We start from the raw sequence: 16,301 nt of genomic DNA, 5'->3' as shown, positions 1-16,301 counted from the left end.
AGCATTGTATGATTGGTTGATTGTTTTTTATTTTGTTTGTGATTTGTTTTGTGATTATGGTTGATTTGCTTGAGTATTTGCAATCAACAACTTCCTTGTGTGTTTGCTTAAGTATATAAAAAGCTAAAAATCTATAAAAACACTTAAAGGAATTTTTTATAAACCCAGTTGACCCCCTTTTGAGATAACACCTTGACTTTCACCCTCATAAGTAATTTCTAGTTTATCCCATATTTCCTTAGATGTTGTGCATGCCATAACCTTCTTTAATTCATTTGCATCAAGTGCATTGTATAAATTATTCATAGTAGTTGCATTTACTTTTATTGCATTTATGTCATCATCGGTGTATTCATCCTCCGTCTTAGGTACTCTAACCTCCTCTACAGTTTTCATGGGAATATAATTTCCTCTAGAGACCCCTCTCCACACCTTCCAATCAATGTTTTGAAGGTAAATGTGCATCCTTTGTTTCTAGAAAGTGTAGTTCACACCACTGAAAATAGGAGGACGTGTGGACAACTATCCCTCGGCGAAAGGGGTTACACTAACATGAACCATTGTGATATTTTTTTAGAAAAATGTTTAAGTGTAAGCAACTAGGCTCTGATACCAATTGTTGACTTTAGTGTAAACCCAATAGGGGGATGAATTCAATATTTGAAATTTTTTTACCTAAGTCAACTATCCAGCAACAATATTTCACAAGCCTAGAGTCAATCTAGAGCATATATAAAATAAACTGATAGATGCAACTGAAATTAATTTACACTAGATAAATTAGACAAGCAAACACAATACAGCAGAGTAGATAAAGTAAATATGATACCAGATGTGTTATTGCGGTTCGTAAAATGTTCTTACATCCCCGCCACTAGCTTGCAAGCCCAAGGATTCCACTAAAGCTCACTTGCGAGTGGAGCAACACCGACACTCTTTCCTTATTGGGCAAGGAAACCCTAGGTTAGATTAATAGGGCTGACCCCAACCTTTACAAACAATCCTTACGGGCTAGATCATCACCCCCTTAGGCCACACCTGGAATACAACATATAAGCAATACAAATTTTGTGTACAATATCAATGTTTCTCCAATAAGCAAGTATGTGCCAATATAATCAATGCACTTTAATATGATAGGATTTATAAGCTGAATAAAGTTTAATATAACTACTCTCAAGATAATGTCAATATATCTAGTAATATGTGAGGGCGTGATATGGATGAATCTTTGAGTCAAGATATGTATGCAGGTACCAATCACAAGTTGCAAACTCAAAGGTCTCAAGAGCACAAGCAAATATCTCAAAAATAATTTTTCAAATAAGTATGAGAGATATTTGGATTTAGCTTGTTAAAAATGTTTTTTACAATAGCACAATACAAGCCTTTGAATCTTGTAATAAGAATGCAAGACTCACAAGCCCTAGAGAGTAATCACAAGGGAAAACTCAAGTTTACTCTCAATAAAAATTAATCTCAGTCAAAGAATATGAGAGTGTAAGCTTATAGTAACAGTATGGATGATCTCAAGATAATCTCATCAAAGGAATTTTGCAAAAGGAATGTGTAAGAGTGGAGTTTTTAAGCATGTATTGAAAAAATGGCTAAAGAAATTTTAGAGATTTTTTTGTTAATCAAGGTCTTAATCTGTTGCTAAATTTTCCAAATGAAAAGGTATATACTGCTTTTGACAAAAATATAACCACTGGGACTCATTTGGTACTTTTAAAAAATTTTAATTGAGTTTTAACCCAAATTACCGCGGTTATTTTTTGGCAACCCAAGAGTTTTGGTTGCTCGGAATCAAAGGTCAGTCACCCAAACACTCACATTAGCTCATAACCATTTTCCCATTTGGTTAACCTTTGCCAAAGGCCGGTCGGCTGAAGCTAAGGCGATTTCCCAATCGTTCGTGCTTTCAGTCGCCTAATGAGTGGTTCAGATTGCCGAACCTCACAATTTGGTCACCCAGAGAGATTTTGAACTTAAAGTTCGAGTAGCTGGGATTGGTAAAAAGTGTCAGCATTCAGGTTCGGTCGACCGTGAACAGTACATTCAATTTTGGACCAGTCACCCGAGCTAAGTCAAAGTATTGACTTTTTCCCATTTCAGTTGACCGAGGCATTTTTAACGCCCTATGTTCGGTCGGCCGAAGCCCTTTCAAAACTCAATTTAGGTCCTAATTTTTTATTAGAATTCATCCTTATTCGCATAGTTATAACTTTTGAGTCGAAGAGGATTTTCCATGAAGTGTTTGGGGATCTAAAGTCAATCTATGGTCATTAAGCTTATTAAACCTATCATGCATGTGATGCATTAATTATCACACACCATATTACAGACCCAAATGAATTAAGCAACAAATGAAAATGAAAATATTTAGTCTTCATTTCCTTTGCTTCTCCAAATGCCACCATATGATGTGAGTATTGAGTTCTTTATGACCTTGTTAGAATCTTTGTCATTTCGTGCTAAGAATGGTTCTTCACACAAACTCAGAGCACAGGTAAGATACAAAGATATTTTTCATTATAAAAATGGGATATGACCTATAAGGTCAACAGAGAGGAAAGTCATGGCGGAGGTTTGGACGGGAAATGCAGTAGACTATTCTAAATTGGAGATATTCAGCTGTCTAACCTATGTTCATGTATCTAGTAAGAAAAGATTGAAGCTTAATGCAAATTAGTCTAGAAGCTACATCTCTTTGGGGTGTCAAAAAGGTGTGAAGGAGTTCAAGTTGTGGGATCCAATGGCAAACAAGGTGGTGATCAGTAGGAATTAAGTTTTTGATGAGAAAGTTATGGTGAAGTGTACTCAAGAATTTGATGAAAAGAAACAGGAGCTAGAAAACTGGAGCAGAGATGAGCATGTCGTGCAGGTGAAGTTAGAAACTCAAGGCAATGATAATGATATTGATCCACCGGTTGCAAGGAGTTCTAACTTAGGAAACCTGCAAGTCGACAATATTCCTAGACAGAGATCTAGATACACTAGTAGACCTCTGCTGAGGTATAACTTTGATGATTTAGTGTCTTGTGTATTCATTACCAGTAGCACTGATCCAAATACATTTCAAGAGGTAATGCACAACAAATAGAAAAGTAGGTGGATGGCTTCTATGATGGAGGAAATAGAGTCATTGCATAAGAATTAGACTTAGATTTTGGTGGAACTTCTAGATGGGAAGAGGGCGATAGGCTGCAAATGGGTAGTAGGAAGAATGAAGCAATTTTATAAAAAGAAGGAGAGAAATTCATGGCATAGTTAGTGGCAAAGGGGTTCTAGCAGAAGATGGGAGTATATTATGATGAAATCTTCTTACCTGTGGTTCGACACACTTCCATTAGGGTTGCGTTGGGATTAGTAGATTATTATGATCTACATTTGGAACAAATGGATGTGAAGATGACATTTCTTCATGGTGACTTGGATGAACAAATTTATATAGTACATCCATAGGGATTTAGTGAACCCGGGCAAGAGCACTTAGTTTGCAAGTTGAAGAATTCTCTTTACAGGTTGAAACAGTCTCCAAGGCAATGTTGCAAAATATTTGAATCCTATATGATCAGGATAGGCTATAGGAGGTGTGAGTATGAATATTGCGTGTATGTGAAAGACCTTGATGTTGATTCTCTTATTTTCTTATTATTGTATATCGATGACATATTAATAGCTATGAAGGATTTAACTGAGGTAAATTAGTTAAAGGAACTGTTGCATAAAGAGTTTGACATGAAGGATCTTGGTCCAGCCAAGAACATACTTGGGATGGAGAATTGTCGGGATAGAACTTAAAAAAGGTTGTGGTTATCTCAGGGCAATTATGTAGACAAAGTGTTGGAAAGGTTCAACATGGCTGATGCTAAATCAGTATGTACACTTCTAGCGAGTAACTTTAAATTTTCTACTACTGAATGCCCAACTACAGATAATGATACTTGGGACATGTTAAAGGTCCCCAATGCTAGAGATGTGGGGAGTTTAATGTATGTCATAGTGTGTACAAGACTAGACTTAGCAAATGCAGTGAGTGGGTGAGTAAGTTTCTCTCCAATCCAGGTAGACAGTATTGGGAAGCCGTCAAATGAATTTTCAGATTCTTATGGGGTACTTCTAGTTATGGCATCATGTTTGGCAAGCAACATGATAGTCCATTAGTTGTGTTGTATGTTGATGCTGATTATATAGGGGATATGGATGACAGAGGTCTATAGCGAATTATGTTTTTAATCTTATAGGAGGACCCATCTTTTAGAAGTCCATATATGGTACAATTCCTAGTGGCATTGTGTACAACTGAATCTGAATATATGGTCATTTCCAAAGTTGCAAAAGAAGGCTTTTGGCTTACCGATTTGGTCAAGGAGTTGGGTATACAACAATGTGGGGTTGTGCCGCGTTGTGACAGTCAGAGTGCCATTTACTTTGCAAAGTGTAGTGATTCCCAAAAAATAAATAATTAATTAATTAATAATTATTATGAATTAAATAATATAATATAATATTATAATATTTTTTTTATATATATAATCCTTCCTGAAACTTGTGGCCTCAAGAAAGGAAATCAAAATTTCCTGAGATAAAGAGAGACCCCCCTTCTCGCCAAACTCTTTCTCTCTCTCTCTCTCTCTCTCTCTCTCTCTCTCTCTCTCTCTCTCTCTCTCTCTCTCTCTCTCTCTCTCTTTCCCTCTCTCCTCACTGTCTCTCTTTCTCTCTCTTAAATTTCTCTTCATTCCTCGGCTGAATTAAAAAACGAACACCATATCCAGTTCCTATCTTCGCTCCTGAGCATTTTAATCAGGGTGATTTCATCATTTAGATGCTGTAGGCACCATTCTAGGGCCAAGGTAAGGGGAATACATTATGTAAGCCTTTTCTAGATTTTGAGCCGATTAAATTTGAGTTTATGATACATATATGCTATATATGATTTTATAAATGATTTGGACATATGAAATGATAGTTTTTGAATGTTAAACATATTTGGGAATGACCAAGTAAGTAGGTTGGGCGTCTCCACTCTTTGAAAATTGCATGTTTTAAATTAAATAAACTTTCGGAGATGATTGGACCGATTTTTTTTTAGAAATATGTATTTTTCTTGGGTATATTATTTAATTATGATTTAATGTAAAACCTTGTGGCATGGGATTAAGTAATAAAATGTTTTAAATGGATCAGTTGAACTGTTATGGTAGGATACTGCGAGCACGTGTTGCTAGGCTGATTTATGGTCATATGTATATATCAGGATTACTGTGAAATCAAGAAACGGTGGATTTGATATCGATATAAGAATATGACAGTTTAATTTCGTTAATCATGAAATGACAGGTTTGATCTGGATATGTGAATGTGACAGTTTAAATATATTTTATGGTAAATTAGATTTTGCATTGTATTGGGAAATATGAAATGATTTATCATAAATTGAAGTAGAAGACTTGTATGGCGTATAAATTGAAGTAGAAGGCATGTGTGGCATATAAATCAAAGTAGAAGGCCTGTGTGGCATATAAATCGAAGCATATGACCTGTGTGGCATCTGTACTAATGATGATGGGGAGGTGTGCTCAGTACAGAAAATTTATGTGTATGAAGAAGTGTTATAGAAGTGTGAATTAAATTATCTGAATTATGCTGTAAAACCTACAGTAGTAGATTTATTATGAACTACGTTATATGAGCTATGATATGTCATAAAACATGCGTTAGTAGAGCTATAGTAAGCTACAATGATATATGTGTTAGCAAATCTATAAATGTTATTTATTTATATAAATGTCATATTTAGTTAAGATTAATATAAGAAATGTATATAAATAGTTGGCATAAAACCTCATCTACCACACACTGATAATGATGTTTTCCATCTGACTAAGAGGTGTCTCACTCCATCATAATATCAAATTTCCAGGGCCTTCTAGGAGTCAAGTGTTGGAGCTCCAGGGCAGGACCTAGACGATCTCACCGAGGGTGAGTGTGGGTAGAATACCATTTTGTTTATGTTAGATGCTTTTGGTCATTTTAAGGTGGACATATATTTATTTGGGACTTGTAGATGTCAAGGATGGGTTAGTACTCTGGTAGTTATGGTAGTAGAAAATGCTTTGCTTCAGTTGTTTATTAATTAAATTATGGACAGTGATACTTTAGACCCCATTGGTGACTAAAAAAAATTTAAAATTGTGGTATTAGAGCTGTCATGCGATGTCAACATCATTTTTTGTATTTCTATGTGATGTGTATTTGGGGCGTTATAATTGTGGTATCAAAGCCTAGATTGTTAGGTTTTGTAGACTTTAATAAAGTATACTACCAAAGTATAGGAATGAGTTAAAGAAAGGATAGGAAAGGGGTATTGGGTTTTATCTTACAACCTGGAGGCAAGAATTTTATTACTATTTTCGGTGATTTTCTTAAGGCAATGGTTTCAGAAAAATTATGACGTACCATCAACGGTTATGTTTCTAAGCAATAAGATTGAAATCTGAGATTAGGAATTTGGAGGGTTATTAGTTTATTATGTGGAGAAAGTCTAAGTATTTTAGTATGAGAGTGTAGTGAATTTTATGATTTTAGTGAATTGATGGTATAGGTCATATTCCGGTACTAGGGTTCTAAGAAAAGTATGTATTGGATGGATCACTGAGATAAGAACGTGGACACTAAAGGGATAATGACTTAGGGGCTTTTAACAAGGATGACATCAATACCTTCACATTGCTGCTAGGTTTAGCCCAACAGGTTAGAGTAGAGATGAGGCAGGACTCTAGAGGTTAGGATGGGCCACCTGCAGACCAAGGCTGCTCTATTGAGCAAATTATCCGAATGAATCCCTCAAAGTTTGCGGGAGGAGCTAACCCGATCACTGCAGAGGACTGGGTGTAGGACAGGGAGGAGACATTGATTGTCCTCCGTTGCACAAAGGGATAGAGGGTATAGTATGCCACTTTTAAGTTAGTCAGAGAGGTCAAGCGATGGTGGCGAGTCATAATGCTGGTCAAGGAACAGAGGCCAGGACCTGTAGCTCTAACCTGAGGCCATTTTAAAGAAATCTTCTTCGACAGATACTTCCCTGCTTCCACCAAGGATGCAAATGCGGAGGAGGTCATGAATCTAACTTAGAGACACTTGACTGTACAACAGTACGTGGCCAAGTTCATGGAGTTGTCTCGCTTTTCCCCTTACATGGTCTTGGACAAGCCAAAGAAAGCATGGAGGTTTGAGAAAAGTCTAAGACAAGGGATCTACGAGCAGATAGTGGCATCCCAGGTTCAGGTTTTCTTAGAGCTGGTGGATAAAGCCACGGTTATGGAGACAAGTCTGCAAGGGAGTGCAGGGATGGAAATAAAAGGAAGAGGTCCATGCCTCTGGGTTTTCAAGCCGATCCAAGTAAGGGTCCTGGAGGAAGAACAACAACAGTGTGATCTAGATACCAGTGATGGGGAATCAAGTGGGACCAGGTGATCTGTTATGCCCTCCATGCCCCAGGTGTAACAGGAGGCACGAGGGGAGATGCCAAAGGGAAATGAGGACTTCCTATCGGTGCGGCAAACCCAACCATCTTGCACGTGAGTGTGGGGCCCCTCCGATCAATGTTACCCCTATTAGCCAATTTCAGGGAGATGGTCAGGCATCCCGAAGTAGATAGGAGATGAACACCACCCCAACATAGGTCTATTCTCTGACACTGGTAGAAACAGAAAAAGCAAATGATGATGTGACATGTAATATTTCATTTTTCTCAAATAAAGTTGTTGTTATGTTTGGTTTAGAGGTGACACATTCATTTGTTGCACGGGAATTTTTCAAATTATGTGGGATGGAAACTTGGCCTCTAGATGTTGATTTATCAGTGGCCACACCGGTGCGGACTGTGGTGGTGTGTAGAAGGGTTCTTAAGGATTATCCAATCAGTATACAAGGGAGAACACTTTCGGTTGATCTAGTGGTTTTTGACATGCATGGTTTTGACATAATTCTGGGAATGGACTGACTAGCTTCCAGTTATGCCAGTATTGATTGTTTTGAGACGTAAGTCGTGTTTAAACCTCCCAAGGAGTAGACGAAGGATAGATTCGTGGGGTCGTGCGTGCATGGTTCGCCACCAATCCTATCAGCTATTCATCCTAAGAGGCTACTCTTGGATGGGTGTCAAGGGTACCTAGTTTGTGTAAAGGAAGCGCTAGAGGGTGATTTAAGACTTGAGGATATCCCGATAGTAAGGGAATTTCCTGATTTGTTTCCGAAGGATTTGCCAGGGTTACTTCCTGAGTGTGAAGTGGAGTTTACTATTGACCTATCTCTGAGAATGACGTTGATTTCTAAGGCTCCATACAGAATGGCTCCAACAAAGTTGAAAGAATTTAAAGAATAGTTACAGGAGTTGTTAGACAAGGGTTTATTAGGCCGAGTGTATCACCGTGGGATGCACCGGTGTTGTTCGTTAAAAAGAAGGACAGTTCGATGAGGATGTACATTGACTAGCGAAAAATAAATAAAGTAACGATTAAGAACAAGTATCCACTTCCTCGTATAGACGATATGTTTGACTAACTTCAAGGAACACGGGTGTTCTCTAAGATTGATCTTTGATCCGAGTACCATCAAGTGAGAGTTAAGGTAGAGGATGTACCTAAAACTACGTTTTGAACTCGGTATGGCCACTATGAATTGTTGGTTATGCCCTTTGGATTGATTAATGCCCCTGCTACATTTATGGACCTCATGAATAGAGTATTTCATGAATATTTGGATCGGTTGGTTTATGGGGGAAAAAGGGAGCAGTGGGAGGCGGCGGTGGGCAGGACCACAGAAGACTCTCGGCCACTCTTAGATTTTCGACTATCTCTCTCTCTCTGTCTCTCTCTCTTCTCTTCTTTCTTCTCTTTTCTCCCTTACTCTTTCATCTCTCTCTTTATTTGAACTCAATTTTGTTAAAATTAATTTTATTGTTATGTTTTTAATTTATTCAAAGTTTGGATTAAATTTTGTTTAAATCTCTCTCTCTCTCTCTTGCATTTAAATTTTTTTTTGAACATTATTATTGTTAATTTCAATTTATCTTCTTACTTAAATTTTTTATAGGGATTTAATTATTTTCTTTGAGTGTTTTTATTATTAAAGTTGGTGTTTTTATTTAGAGTGTATTCTTGCTTGGGTTTACATTTAAAGTTAATATTTTTATTTAGTTAAATGATTGCAGGGTTTAGTTCTTTCATTATTCTGGCATTGAATTCGGTATTTATTTAAATTATCTCATATATCTTTAATTTTTAGTTAGAATTTAAATTCAATTGCAAAAACCACAAAAATCCCAAGAAACTGAATCTAAACTATGTTCAGTAAATTTTTCTTTTCTTAATTTCTTTTGGAATTATACGAGTTTCGAATTAAAATGCATTCCCTGAGGAGACGATCTAACCTTTAGGTTAAGTATTACACAGCTGAACTCCTATACTTGGGATAGCTTTTGAGTTGTTCATTTTTAGAGTCAATCAAGTTTTTGGCATCGTTGCCAAAGAATGTCAGTTTTAGTTTTAAATTATTGTTTTTCTGTTATTTTAATTTTTCTCATTAAAAAGAAAAGAAAAAAAAAGAATTTTTTTTTTTACTTTTGAAAAAAAAAAAAATGGCTATACTTGCACCACGCACGCTTATGGAGTTTTTACAGCCCACACGAACCACACAACCATCTTATATCACATTGTCTAAGAATGCACAGAACTTTAACATTAAGCCTAAGATGATATTTGTGATGCCTCAATTTTATGGGATGGAGTGTGAAAATCTGTATCAGCATTTAACTGATTTTAAGTTTACATGTGTTACATTCATAGATGGGGCTTGTACTAATCAAGCAATTAGATTGCGTCTATTTCCTTTTTCATGAAAAGATAAGGCTAAGACGTGATTTAATTCTCTTAGGCCCAATTCCATCTCAAGTTGGGCTAATATGCAAAAGAAATTTCTACATAATTTTTTTTTCTCTTACAGAGAGCTCAATTTTTGCAGGAACAGATCAGTCGATTCATGCAAGGAGTTGATGAGACATTTCATGAAAACTAGGAGAGATTTAGAGGTTTGGTTAACATGTGTCCTCACCATGGATTTGAATCATGGCGTCTAGTCAACTATTTCTACACTGCGTTGACTCCTGAATCGAAACAATTTGTTCATACTATATGTTCAGGATATTTCTTTGACAAGGAGCCTGATGAGGCATTGGATTGTCTGGATCATTTAGCTAACTATGCTCAGCAATGGAACACTAGGATTGATAGAAGATCAATTGTAGCTCAACCATTAAGAGTAGTACACGGTGGAGATTGGTCTGAATTTAAAGATGATTTTTATGTCTAGGCACGTATGGCTGAACTCACTAGAAGAGTGGAGGCTATGGAGATGGAAAAGGAGAATAGTACAGAGTAACTTTGGAATAACCCTTCTCAGTCCTATGCACCCCCTTATCAGTCGTCATATCATCAGGCCGCCTTTCAGCATCAATATCAGCCACACCAGATCTCTTAGAGTTATGTACCTTCGGGATTTCAATCTAATGTAGCACCTGCTCCATCGGAGAAGTCTCTTGAGGATGCCTTTCAGTAGTTCATGCAGATTCAAATCACAACTAGCAATCAGTATACTCAGGCCATAAAAGAATTGTGGGACACCACTAATGTGATAAGATCGCAATTGGATATCCTAGAAAAAATGGAATTTCTTGTAAAACCTCAATATAATCCTTAAGAATACCAGCACCAACAGTAAAAAATACATTATGTTTCTCTTGAGATAGCGGAGGTCATTATTATTTTGAGAAGTGGAAAAGAAGTTCCCCAACCTGAGATACTTACTGACAGACCAACAGTTATCCCGACACCTAAAGTTACAACTGAGATAGATGAGGTCAAAGAAAAATAAGAGGAAGCAAGCTCAGATTTGAAGAAGTCAGTTAACGTGGAGATCGAGACAAGTAAGGAGTACCAACATGTGATACCTTACCCTCAGAGATTGACAGTCGTGGAACCATCATTCCCTACTGGATTAAATATCAAGGAGTGCAATGTTGAAACAAATCCTCCTAGCGGTAAAGTGATGGGTATACCCTATAAAGAGGGTGAGCAGACTGGTGAGAATTTAACTTTCAAGGAACTAGGTAAAATTTTTAATGTTGATGCTTCTAAAGAGCAAAAGGTAACTGCTTTGACAAATTTGCTTCAAAGACCGGTTCTTAAAGAAGTGACTTTCTTGAAAAATATACTGAATAAAATCCTTTCCTATTAAAATAAGGAATAATAATAATAATAATAATAATAATAATAATAATAATAATAATAATTATTATTATTATTATTATTATTAGAATCACTACATTCTCCCATCTTTATAAAAATTTCGTCCTTGAAATTTGTTAACCGTTACTTATTACAACTTCTGGAATCCCTGAAGTAATCACCTGACTCTAAAAATAGCCGGCGGCCACCCACATAGGGGTCCCATCCCAAATTTATTACCAACCCTCACCTATGGCAAAGGAATACCAAGGTTATAACATCGGTCTTTGGTAGATTACAAATAGCCAAACAAACTTTCCCCCAAAAACCACACATCTCATAAAAACCATAACATATAGACTTACACACAATGAAACATAACTGCACAACCTGCACAAAACATATTTACATTCAACATTAACCATTACCTACCCTATTACCCTTACCTGTGGGCAGCGGCGATGGGCAGAGACGCTATAGGCGGCAGTGACAGGTAGAGATGCTGTGGGTGACAACTTGAGAAGCGAGGAGAGAGGGATAGGAGTGAGGAGGGTGGGGTAGGAAGGAGGAGAAGACGGCAAAAGGGATAAAGAAATTTGGGGATTTTAGATTTTGAGGAGGGACGAGCAGAGATGTGGGTTAATTAGGAAGGGATTTTAGATTTTAAGCATCTATGACGGTTTCGAAACCGTCACTAATACCCTATTAGTAGTGACGGGTCTCCCAATCCGTCACTAATACCCTTATCTAATTTTTTTTTTATATATTTAAAATAGAAACACTATTAGTGACGGTTTCAAAACCGTCACTAATACCCTATTATTAGTCATGGGTCTCCCAATCCATCACTAATACCCTTATCTAAATTTTTTTATATTATTTAAATAAAAACACTATTAATGACGATTTTAAAACCGTCAATAATACCCTATTATTAGTGACGAGTTTCCCAATCCATCACTAATACCCTTATCTAATTTTTTTTTTATTTTTTAAATAAAAACACTATTAGTGACGAGTCTCCCAATCCGTCACTAATACCCTTATCTAAATTTTTTTATATATTTTTTTTTAAAAAAAACTATTAGTGACGGTTTTAGAACTGTCACTAATACCCTATTATTAGTGACGGGTCTCCCAATCCGTCATTAATACCCTTATCTAATTTTTTTTATATATTTTTTAAATAAAAACACTATTAGTGACGGTTTCAAAACCATCACTCATACCCTATTATTAGTGACGGGTCTCTCAATCCATCACTAATACCCTTATCTAAATTTTTTTAATATTTTTTTAAATAAAAACACTATTAGTGATAATTTCAAAACCGTCACTAATATCCTATTATTAGTGACGGGTCTCCCAATCTGTCACTAATACCCTTATCTAAATATTTTTAATATATTCATAAATATTAGTAGTGACAGTTAGTTAATCGTCACTAATAAGTGACTTTTAGTGACGAATTTAATTCGTCACTAATATCCTAAAATCGTCACAAATATTTTTCTGAAAAAAATTTTGCACCGAAATTGTTAACCGCGCAGTTTTTAGTGACGAAAGTATTAGTGCCAGTTTTAAAACCGTTACTGATAGTGTTGCATTAGTAGCGACTACTAAAATCGTCACTAATGCTTACACTATTAGTGGCAGTTCTTAAAAATCGTCACTAATACCAACTTTTAGTGACGAAATTGAATTCGTCACTAGTACGTTCGTCACTAAAAACCAATTTTTTTGTAATGTAATATAATATAATATTATAATATTATATATGTATAATCTTTCCTGAAGGTTGAAGGAAATCAAAATTCCTAAGATACAGATAGACCACCCCCTTCTCGCCAAACTCTCTCTCTCTCTCTCTCTCTCTCTCTCTCTCTCTCTCTCTCTCTCTCTCTCTCTCTCTCTCTCTCTCTCTCCTCTCACCGTCTCTCTTTCTCTCTCTTCAAATTCTCTTCATTCCTCCGAATTGAAAAACGAACACCATATCCGGGTCCTATTTTCGCTCCTGAGCATTTTAATCCAAGTGATTTCGTCATTTGGATGTTGTAGGCACCACGTCAGGGTCAAGGTAAGGGGAATACATTATGTGTCGACCTTATAGGTCACCCCCGGTTTTGATAATAACAAATACTCTTATATTTGATGAATATCTAGTTCTTGTGCAGGTCTACATTAGCAAATACATTGATGGTACGAAGAGAAAGTGAAGTTGAAAACCAAATCTCCTTTTGTAATGCATTTCATATATATTTGGTCTGTAATAGTAATTAGGACATTTGGTTTGTAATAAGCTCACACACCTCACATGTATGATATATTTTGTAAGCTCAAACCAGATGCGAACTAAAAGTGACCTTAGAAAGACCTTAGGATTTTCCCTTCGGTCGACCGAAACTGGACTTTTTCGATTTCTTGAAATTGGACCCCAAGTGACCCTAGGACACACACATTTACACATATATTTGTTAGGCAACTGAATAGGGTTTGTATGCTTCAAAATGGGACAGTAGTGCACACTTGGTGCACTTTCGGTTGACCAGCCAAGTCAGTTCATTTTGACCTGGTCAACCAAAACCTCCCTGGGTCAACTGATTGACCAAGGTTCTGGTTGATCGAACCAGAATAGTTCAAAAAGCCCTAGTCGACCGCAACCCTCTCTAATCAACATTTTGAATATCTGGTCGACCGAACCAAGTAGTTTAAAAAGCCCTGGTCGACTAAAACCCCTTGGGGTCAAAAGTTTGACCATCTGGTCGACCGAGACAAAAATGAACTCCAACTACCTGGTCGACCAAGGGTTCTCGGGAGAAATCCCAACGGTCTGGTCGATCGAACCAGCTAGTTCAAAATGGTATAGTCAATCGAACCTCGAAAAATTGAGAAATCGCCCTCTCCTAGTCGACCGAGCCCTCAGTTCAAAAGTCCTCTGGTCGACCGAACCATATGAGACTTGGTCGATCAAACTTGTTCTGGTCGACCGGACCTCTCGGGTTGCACCTAATTTTTTACCACAGTTAAAATTTTTAAACAGGGTTAAAATGAGTTAAATGTCATTAAACTTTTCTAACAATCCCTAATAGGTCCCCAACGGTCAAAAATTTCGGTATGTCTATATATACTCCTTCATTTGGGAGAATTAAGTGTCGATTAGCAAAAGGATTAAAAATTTCTCTCTCAAGCAAAAATACTCTCTTTTGATTCATATTGCTCATACTTTCCCTACAAACACTCTAACTTTTCTTCTCAAATTCAAAATCATTTGTAAGTGCTTTGATTGTATATTCATAAAGGTTTTACTCTTATTGTTTGAAGTGTTTTGAATCGATTTTTCTAACGAGAGCATCACCTAAGTATTCTTATGAGGCTTTTCTAATAAGCCTACCCTAAGAAGGCTTGTGGTGAACTTCCGAGTATTGCATTCTCATTGCAATATCTTTGGAAGTTTGTATTTGCTTTTGGTTTGCAAAAACATTTTCAAACTTACTCAAATATCTTGTGGAATCTTTATTGAACTATATGTGAAAAGATATTTGTGTTTGTTATATTAATCTTTGTGGCAATATTTATTCAAGTATATATATCACTTGCTGAATACAAAGATTATCTATTTCGCAATCCAAGCATATACATATTCATGTGATTGAGATATTCTATTGATTGATATTCTTGAGGCTTGCTTGATATTCCGTGTGAACGCATTTGATTGAAACATTTTGAAATACACAGATTGTTGTTGATACTCTCACGTACTCACTACACTGATAGAAAATATTTTTGAGAGTTGAACTATTTACACCACACTGAGCATACATTTTAAATCATCTGTGGTGTTTGTGATTGTGCGCATTTGGGGTACAAATTTGCTTTACGTGAAAGCACCCTTATACTGTACCTTTTGATTGTATATCTGAGAGATTCCAAGCGTGGCCTAAGAGGGCGGTAATCCACCCTGGTAAGAATTGGTGTAAAGGTTGAGGTCAACCCTATGTTAATTTGACCTGATTTGTATAGGTGTCACTCCACACGTTTAAGTGAGCAAGTTATTGTGATAATCCTTGTGCTGGTTAGTCAAGGCGGGGAGGTAGGCAGTTGACCAAACCTCGATAACATATCTGTGTGTCACCCTTCTCTTTATTGCTTTCTGGTGCTTGTGAAATTAATTAAACTACTTTATTTAATTTATGATATTACTTGCACTAGATTGACCTTAGGACTGTGAACATACTGCTGTTAGGAGGAATACCTAGGGGATAGATTTTAAAAATATCAATTAACCCCCCTCTTTGGATCATGGTAAAGCTAACATTATGTCAGCCTTTTCTAGATTTTGAACTGATCAAATTTGAGTATATGATACATATATGTTGTATATGATTTTCTGAACGATTTGGAGATATGAAATGGTAGTTTTTGAATGTTAAACGTATTTGGGAATAACCTCGCGAGTAGGTTGGGCGTCTCCACTTTGAAAATTGCATGTTTTAAATTAAATAAACTTTCTAAGGCAAGCAAAGCAGTTTTTTTTAGAAATACATATTTTTCCTGGCCAGATTATTTAATTACGATTTAATTTAAAGCCTTGTGGCATGAGATTAATTAATAAAAGGTTTTGAATGGATTAGTTGAATTGTCATGGCAGGATACTGCGAGCACGTGATGCTAGGTTGAATTATGGTTATATGTATATATTGGTATTGCTATGAAATTATGAAATTACAAATTTGATATGGACATGGGAATATGACAGTTTAATTCCATTAATCATGAAATGGTAGGTTTGATCTAGATATGTGAATTTGGCAATTTAATTTCGTTTTATGGTAAATTAGATTTTGCATTGAATTGGGAAATATGAAGTGACTAATCATAAACTGAAGTAGAAGGCCTGTGTGACATATAAATTCAAGTAGGAGGCCTATGTGACATATAAATCAAAGTAGAAGACCTGTGTGGCGTATAAATCGAATCAAATGGCCTGTGTGGCATCTGTACTAATGCCGATCA

Source organism: Malania oleifera, chromosome 9 (assembly GCF_029873635.1).
Source record: "Malania oleifera isolate guangnan ecotype guangnan chromosome 9, ASM2987363v1, whole genome shotgun sequence".
In the NCBI taxonomy this organism is placed as follows: Eukaryota; Viridiplantae; Streptophyta; class Magnoliopsida; order Santalales; family Ximeniaceae; genus Malania; species Malania oleifera.
This window is presented reverse-complemented; position numbering follows the sequence as displayed.